At 54.1% G+C, this 9,013-nt stretch overlaps 1 protein-coding gene across 6 annotated transcripts in view; it reads right to left on the bottom strand.

Moving 5' to 3' along the window:
• The window catches only part of KIAA0232, an 88,198-nt gene extending 86,933 nt beyond the window's left edge, over positions 1–1,265 (bottom strand). For 2 of the 6 annotated variants that reach the window (XR_014244480.1, XM_082391434.1), the window contains exon 1: positions 1,066–1,257. The gene's annotated coding sequence lies outside the window, so the exon portion shown is untranslated. Of the gene's footprint in view, positions 1–1,065 lie in introns of all 6 variants that reach the window. The other 4 variants (XM_082391428.1, XM_082391432.1, XM_082391427.1 and 1 more) reach the window with 4 other exon arrangements.
• Between the last annotated feature and the right edge of the window lie 7,748 nt (positions 1,266–9,013).

The following is a 9,013-nucleotide window of genomic DNA, read 5'->3' as shown; positions in this document are numbered from 1 at the left end:
CTGGCCGAAGTAGCCGACCTAGATATCCAAGAATCCAACCCAGATATTTATTAGCAGAAACCACATTTAGTTAAACCATTCCAAAGAACCACATGTCCCCCTACCCGCTTAATCTCCTGCACTTTGTACTAGGTGAGGTCTCCATTGCTTGTCTATGGAGGGCAAAAAGTGAAAGGTGGCGAAAGTGAAATCAAAACCGCTTCTGCCAGGATTTGGGGGGGTCCGCCACCAGCAGCTGGGCAGGCCCGTTCAACTGCGCACCGCCCGCTAAATCCTGGGGCTGCAGGCATTTCCCTCGCGACCAGCAGTTCCTCGGACGCGGAGGGGCGGAGAGCTCCGAGGGGCTGCCGGGGACGCGTGTGCTTGGAGCCGGCCCGAGCCGGCTGAGGCCCTCCCGCGCTGCGGCCGCGGGTGACTTTGCGGGCCCGTCCCTCCCGCGGGCGGCCGTAACCTTCGCCGAACCTTGCGCCTCAGGGCCCGCCCCGCCGGCAGGGCCCGCCCCGCGCGCGCAGCGCCACAGGCCCGCGCGCCCGTCCGTCCGCGCCGCCCCGCCCCGCCCCTCCCCCGCCCCTCCCCCGCCGGCGGCTTCCCTTCCCGGGCCCCTAAAGGACAATGCAGGAGGGGAGGGGGCGGAGGAACGCAGCTGGGCGAGGGCAGCGCCGCGAGCGCCCACCCGCCGGCCGGCCGGCCGGCCGCTCCGGGTATCCCGCGGCCGCCGCACTCTGGGCGCCGCACCCCGGCCGCACGTTCTCTCCCCGCCTCGCCGCGCCTCCCCCCAGAGAACCGCTCCCAGCGCGGCGACACCCGCCCATTGTGCGGACTCATCGTCCGCCCCGTGCGCCGGCGCCCGGCTCCCGGCTCCCCAGGCCCGGGGTCCCCGGGCCGGCAGCCCACCGCACGCCCGGGGCCCGGCCGGGGTCCTCGCGGAGCCCGCGGCCCGGCGGGGCGGCGGGGCGGCCCGGCCTCCCTCAGCCCGGTCCTGGAGACCCTCGGCCGCGGTGGCGGCCCGCCCCAGCCGCCCGAGGGGCCGCGGCCCGCTCAGCCCGCCCAGCCCACCCGCGGTACCTGCCGAGCGGCCGGGCGTCGCGGCGGCTGGCGGGGGCGCCTCCTCACTCCGAGGGCTCCGAGCGGCTGCCGAGTGCCGGGCAGCCCTGGCCTGCGCCTTACGTAAAGCGGCGGCGGCTCCGGCGCCACTCGGCGGAGGGCAGGAGGCGGCGCACCGCGGCCGCTCCGCTCCGTTACCCGGCAACTGGCCTCAGCGCCCAGCCAACCGGGCGCGCTCCATATCCTTCCGCCCAGGAGCCGGGATTACATCAGCGCCACCGCCCCGCCCCGGCCCCGCCCCTCCGGCCGGCGCTGGGCTTCTCGGCGCGGGCGGGCGGAGGGGCCTGGAGCCTGGAGGTGGCCTGCCGCTGTCGGTGGGTTCTGGGAGTCGCCGGGAGGTTGGAGGACTAGAGGCGGGAGCCCACCCTGTGTGCGGGGCGTAGGAGCGGAGACGCCCCCTGCGGAGGGGCGAGTGGGGCTCCTGAACTCCGCCGCCGCCCATACCCGCCTCCGGGCCGCCTCGGTCCCCGCCTTCCCGGCATACGCTCCACCTGTCTGCGGCCCCCTCCTCGCCGCGTCCTGGGATGGCTGGAGTGGGCGGTTTAAAATACAGGCTTAAAAAAAAATTTTTTTTTTAACCCAGAAGACAAGCTAAAGAAATGTGACATGGCTCTTTTTATTAAGTAGGCAAAAATAAATTCTGGAAGATTCGGAAGTGGGAACCAAAAATGTGCACTAACCTTTTAATCAAAGTCTCTTCACACCCACCCACTTTTCCTAAATGTGATTCGTAGGTCTGTCCTTAAAAAGGCAAATAAGTATCACAGGCACCAGAGAGAAAGGAGCCTTGGAGATTGCCTATTTACTTAAGAGGGAGCGTGACCTGCCTGGGGGTCATTCTTCATTGATTTATTTGTTGAGTACCTACTACGTGCCAGGCACTGAGCTTTCCTTTCAGAACTTGCGAAGCAAGGTTCCCGCACCAGCTCCCCGGCGCAGGAGAAGCTGACGTACAGGCTGGGAAGGGGCAAACTGGATACTACGGCCTGGGTGGGTGCTGGAGGGATGGACCACGAACTGTTTGCACACTATCTACAAAGTGCTTTTCTGTACACCTGTGTTTTGTTCTTAAGAAGAATCCAGGGTCAAGGCATTATCACCCCCATCTCACAGGAGAGAAACCCGAGGCTCAGAGAAAGTAAATAATTTCACCTAAGCTTTCCTGCTCCGGAAGAGGTGAGGTCTTCTGACTTCCCCAGACCACACTGCCCCTTGCAGGATTTGAACCCAGGCTCCTGGCTATGAGGTCTGGGGTCTTCTCCTTTACACAGCTCTCTGCCTTCATCAGTTTGCTCCCAATTTTACTCTGTGAGGTTCATCTCAGCTGAACGTGTCTCATCATGAATCACAGTGCATTCAATCAATGTCTTCTGAGCACCTGTTCTGGGCCTTGCTGGACGCTAGGCAGGGGTGGCCCTGCCCTCTTGGAGATCAAACTCTGAAAAGAGGGAGAGGATGAAAGGGTGTGGGAAATCCAGAGTGACCTGGGTGCAAAGAAGGGGCAAGTAATGGAGCTTCGGAGTGTAGTTCCCAGGTGCCCTCAGACCTGGGATTCACAGACCAACCAGCGAAATTCCACCCCCCCCCCCCATATAGGGGATTTGCAAAGAGTGGTCAACTTTTAATTTTTGCCGCGTTAACTTTGTCGTCATCTACACTCATCATTTAGTGAAAAGGACTTATTAACAGTAAAAAATAAAAATACAGTCAGCCCTCTGTACCCATGGGTCTGCATCCGTGGACTCAAACAACCATGGATCAAAAATACTTGAGAAAAAAATTCCGGGAAGTTCCAAAAAGCAAATTTTGACTTCGCCACAACTATTTACATAACATTTACATTGTATTTATAACTATTTACATTGCATTAGGTGTTATAAATAATCTAGAGATGATTTAAAGTATGAAGGAGGGGAATGTGCATAGGTTATATGCAAATACTGTGCCATTTTATGTAAGGGACTTGAGTATCCTCCAATTTTGGTAGCGAAAGGGTCCTGAAACCAATCCCGGCTGAACGGAGGGATGATTGTAGTAACAATGTATCTCAGATATTCTCAGAGAAAGGTAACATGGTTGGCAACTTTTTAGCCACACACACACACACACACACACACACACACACACACACACGGGTTTTCTGACATTTTTCTCATTTTGCCACAGACCAGTTTTTATAAACCATGAACTAGTGGGACCAGAAGGCTTCTTGGAGGAAGAGGTATTTAAACTGAGTAGGAATTAACTAGAATTAGTATGATTTTGAGGTGGTGGGGGAAGATTACAGGTTAGAAAATGAAAATATCTTGTTTACTTTGCTTCCTTAACAAAACAGCCCCCTTGGGAATTCCCTGGCGCTCCAATGGTTAGGACTCTGTGCTCTCACTGCTGAGGGCCCAAGTTCAATCCCTGTGGTGCGGCCAAAACAAAACAAAAGCAAACAAACAAAAAATCCAGCCCCCTTGCCTTCAGATTATTTGGTTTTTTGGTTTTTTCCCATTTATTTATTTATTTATTTATTTATTTATTTATGGCTGCGTTGGGTCTTTGTTGCTGCGTGTGGGCTTTCTCTAATTGCGTTGAGCGGAGGCTACTCTTCGCTGGCTGCGGTGCGCGGGTTTCTTATTGCGATGGCTTCTCTTGTTGCAGAGCACGGGCTCTAGGCACGCAGGCTTCAGTAGTTGCGGCGCACGGGCTCAGTAGTTGTGGCTCACGGGCTCTAGAGCGCAGGCTCAGCAGTTGTGGCGCACAGGCTTAGTTTCTCCGCGGCATGTGGGATCTTCCTGGACCAGGGCTCGAACCCGTGTCCCCTGCATTGGCAGGTGGATTCTTAACCACTGCGACACCAGGAAAGTCCCAGATTATTTGTTTTGATGAAAGTCCTAGAAGGCTTGGCTGACTCCAGCCTCAGGGCTTTTGCACTTGCTGATTTCTCTTCACAGAACCTTCTCTCCCCAGATGTTTGCATAGCTGGCTCCTCCTTGTTCAAGGCTCAGCTACAACGTCACCTGCTAAGAGACACCTTCCGTGATCCCCACTTTAAAGTAGCCAGCCTTCCCAGTCATGATGCCCCCATCCCGTTTAGTTTTGGTTTTTATCCATAGCTCTTACCAGTATCTGAAATTATCTTGGTTGTATGTTTGTTTACTCTTTAAGCTCAGCCTCCCTTGCACCGGGGACCTGAATCCCAGGAGAGCAGTCATCTTGTCCATGGTGTTCACCGACCCACCACAGGGCCTACGAGTTTGTATATGAATGACTGAAAGGTCATCTGTAATGTAGTCCAAGTAGATACACGTGAGAAAACAACCCTGTGTTCATGGGAGCCGTCGGGAACTGGGTTCTCAAGCATGAGCCCACACTCTTTTTCTTTAATTAATTAATTTATTTATACTTTATTTTTGGCTGCATTGGGTCTTCATTGCTGCGCGCGGGCTTTCTCTAGTTGCGGCGAGCAGGGGCTACTCTTCGTTGTGGTGCGTGGGCTTCTCACTGAGGTGGCTTCTCTTGTTGCAGAGCACGGGCTCTAGGTGCACGGGCTTCAGTAGTTGTGGCATGCGGGCTCAGTAGTTGCGGCTCACGGGCTTCAGAGAGAGCCACGAGCTTCCAAAACTTTAAGGAATGTCAAAGGCAGGGTGGTACACTAAAGAGTGTGGGTTCAGACTTCCCTGGTGGCGCAGTGGTTGAGAATCCGCCTGCCAATGCAGGGGACATGGGTTGGAGCCCTGGTCCGGGAAGATCCCACATGCCGCGGAGCAACTAAGCCCATGCACCACAACTACTGAGCCTGCGCTCTGGAGCCCCACTTCAGGATTTTGTAAAGAGAAACCATCTTGGCCTCTGTGTATGTCTGTGATCGTTCATTTCTCCAGTCTGAGAACCACCTGTCTTGGCTCTTTAACCCCTGCACGAGGACAAGGCAATGAGAGGGGGAATGTGACAACTTCCAGTGCCCTCTGACTTTGATGTTCTGGATTCCAGCAAGGATTTCGGTGGATGCCAGCTGGGGCAGTAGTTTTGTAACCCCATGTACGCGTGGTGAACAGCGGGACGAGGCTGAGTCCAGGATGCTTGGTGAGGCTGTGCAACCCACACTGACTGATAGAAAGCAGGGGTCAGGCCTCCTTGGCTCTGTGACCTTGGGTATGTAATCTCCCTCTCTGGGCCTCAGTTTCCCCTTCTACACAGCAAGGGACTTAGGCAGGAAGGTTTCAAAAGTCTCCTTTTTGTTTTTTTTCTTTTTCCTGTGAACGTTGGAAACAAAATTTCAATGAAGCTACACTTTAATACAAGTGGGAGGCTAGGGAGGGAGGGGTAGGAGGCATATGGGAAATTTCTGTCCTTTCTGCTCCATTTTGCTATGAAGCTTAAGTTGCTCTAGAAAATAAAGCCTGATCTTAAAAATCAAAGAATGTGTACAGACCTCAGTTGTGTCCAACACTGACAATAGCAGCCCATTTACTGAGCCCCCAGCTGTGTGCCCGCTGCTTTACTCACGCCATACTGATCCCGCACATCAGCCAGCAGTGGGGAGGTTACCCCTATGGGCAGTTAGAGACGCCGGGGGCTCTGGAGGGGTTAGGTGGCCTGCCCAGGCCGTGCTGCTGCTGTGTGGCAAGCACCGGGATTTGACTGTAGCCCTGTGCCCCGCGGTGCCCTGAGAGTCCATCCCGAGCCAGCTTTTCAGTGAATGATCCCCCGACCAGAGAAGCTCCCCATTGACTCCCCTTGGGACCCATCCCCTCCTTTAGGATTCTAACGTTCACCTCAGCTTGAACGTTGTCACTCAAGGCGGCCAGCTGGACCTACAGCCCCTCCTGACCGACCGCCCCTCCTCTCAGCGGCGCTGCATTCCTCTTGGGGGTGCTAGATACCCTTCCAGCATCTGGAGAGTTGAGGTCAAGCCTCTGACACAGCCTCACAGTATGACCTTGAGGAGCCCACTGACCTTCACAGGGCTTCCATTTCCATCAGAAGACGGAGGGGTAATAGGCCTACCCTGCCTGGCTGTTAGCTGTGTTCAAGGCCAAACAAAATCAGAGGCGCGGTCTTGCCATTATTCTTCCAAATTTGTTCCGATGGCTGCTGGCTTTTTCCTCATTCCTACCCCTTCACCCCAATCCACGGAGAACTCAACAGTGGCGCCAGCGACGGGCCAATCTAGAGGTCGGGTAAGTACGGTGGTTAAGCCCACTGGGTTGAAGCAGAGCTCCACCACTTATTAGCTTGCTGACGTGGGTAAGCTATTTAGCCTCTCAGTTTCCTCATCTGCAAAATGCTGTAATAATAATAGTATCCACCTGGGACTTCCCTGGTGTTCCAGTGGATAAGACTCCAAGCTCCCAATGCAGGTGGCCTGGGTTAGATCCCTGGTCAGGGAACTAGATCCCGCACGCACGCTGCAACTAAGACCCGGTGCAGCCAAAATAAATAAATAAAAATTAATTAATTAATTAATTAATTAAAAATAATAATAATAATAGTATCCACCTGAGAGGGTTGTTGTGAGGGGGATACGTGAATCCATGTAGAGGGTCAGAATAGTGCCCAGTGCACAGGAAACACTCCGTAAACGCCGGCCCCAGCTCCGGTCCCTTCTTCCTCTGTCCCCCTTCACTCCACCGCTTCACCCCATCACTCAGCAGCCTCCTGGGGAAGTTTCATCTGCTCCACAGCTTGAACTAACATGGAGATGAGGGACACGTATATCTCTCTCCTCACCCTGACCTTTCTCTGAGGCCCCAGACTTGCCTCCTGCACTTGTCACCTTGCTGGTGGGGACCCGCACTGCAGCATGTCCACAGCTAACTCATTGCCTTCCCCAAATAATCAGTGCCCTCTCCCCAGCCGCTGAGCTAAAGCCCTCATGCTCTGCCCTATGAAATTTGCTCCAGAAATGACCTTGCATTCGGGCTCTGAGGTCCGGCCGACCAGGGTGGGAGTCCAATGCTGCCGCTCGGCAGCTGTGCAACCTTGAGCAAGTTACTTCCTCTCTCTGAGCTGGCTTCCAAACCTCGAAAATAGAAACAACCAGAGCACCCTCCAGGAGCAAACACCAGCCTCTTGACTGCCCAGGATATGAAGCCCCTTCCTGCGATTGGGGAAACCGCCTCCCCCTTGTGAGTCTGGGTGGGAAGCAAGGCTGACGTCCCTCTGCTGGAGCCTGAAGGCTAGACATTGACCACACCTCCCGACCTCCTGGCCTCAGCACTGATGGTTTGTTATTATTAGTAACAGAGGCTTCCTCTGCACTGGTTTGCCCTTCTACGCCCAAGAGGACCCTGCATCTGGGCGACTGACATGCAAAGGGCTTGGAGGTGATTTTTAATCAAGGTATTAAACTGTGAGCATAGCCTACCGGCAGCTTGTCAGACACCAGGCCTTCTATAGGAGAGGATGCTCCATCCAGGTGATATCTAAAAGCCCAGAGCAGGTGAGCTGGAAGGTAGTCATCCCCTCTCCTCCATCAGAAGGGGCTCCCCTGCTACCATACCAGGAGGAGGGGCCGGGAAGGCATAAGAGGGAATGCCTTTCAGGAAAGCAGGTCCCACCACTGGGAAGCCTGGGCAGACCGAGATCCTCTCCATTTACCTCCACGTCTTGGGCCAGACCAGTTCTCGCACCATTCTTGTCAGTGCACAGTGTGGGGCAGTTCCCAGCCAGGCAAGGACGACAGGAAATCGGCCCTTGTCTTCCAAGCGCTAAGGGCACAGGGCCCTTACGAGGGCACTGATGTGCTTGACTCCCACCTCCTGCACTCTCAGACCAGGTCTGTGCTATGTGGATCAGACGTGGACACTTTGAGGACTGCACCGTCTCTCCAGGGACTACGTGTACATAACAGAACGTGATAGAGCAAAAATGAAGGAAGGCACGCTGACCTGACATTTGTTCAGTGCCTACTGTATCCATTTCCTAGCGCTGCTGTAAAAAGTGCAACAGAAATTTGTTGTCTCATAGCGATAGAAGCTGGAAGTCTGAAATCAAGGCGTCAGCAGGGCTATGTCCCTCTGAAGGCTCTAGGGAAGAATTCTTTCTTGTCTCTTCTAGATTCTGTTTTTTGTTTTGTTTTGTTTTGGCTGCGTTGGGTCTTCACTGCTGCACGCAGGCTTTCTCTAGTTGCAGTGAGTGGGGTCTACTCTTCGTTGCAGTGCACCGGCTTCTCATTGCGGTGGCTTATCTTAGGCGTGCGGGCTTCAGTAGTTGTGGCATGCAGGCTCAGTAGTTGTGGCTCGTGGGCTCTAGAGCACGGGATCAGTAGTTGTGGCACACAGGCTTAGTTGCTCCGCAGCATGTGGGATCTTCCCAGACCAGGGCTCAAATCCGTGTGCCCTGCATTGGCAGGTGGATTCTTAATCACTGCGCCACCAGGGAAGTCCCTAGCTTCTGTTGTTTTCCAGCCATCCTTGGCATTCCATGGCTTGTAGATGCATTACTCCAATCTCTGCTTTGGTTGTCACATGGCCATCTTTCCTCTGTCTCTCTCGCTTCTTATGAGGATGCCAATCATATTGGAGCAGGGGCCCACCCTACTCAATATGACCTCATCTTTACTAATTACATCTGCAAAGACTATTTCCAAATAAGGTCACTGAGGTACTGGGGATTAGGATTTCAACATATCTTTTGGGGGGAACACAGTTCAACCCATAACACCTTCTATGTTCTTGGTCTTGTGTATTACACACACTATCTCATTTAATTCTCACAAGAAGGGAGGGACTATTATTATCTTTGTTTTACAGAGGGGGAAACTGAGGCTCAGGGAATTGAAGTAATTTTCACAAGTTTACAGTTCAGCTGGTTCACAGATTCAGGACTGGGAAACAGCCAGGTCCCTGTCAATCCCAAATCTGTTTTCTTCCCTCCCATCTTTCTGTCCATTGATTCAACAAATTTGGCAGACACT

The sequence above is a fragment of the Balaenoptera borealis genome (genome assembly GCF_965194805.1).
Source record: "Balaenoptera borealis genome assembly, chromosome: 4".
Lineage (NCBI taxonomy): Eukaryota > Metazoa > Chordata > Mammalia > Artiodactyla > Balaenopteridae > Balaenoptera > Balaenoptera borealis.
This window is presented reverse-complemented; position numbering and strand designations above follow the sequence as displayed.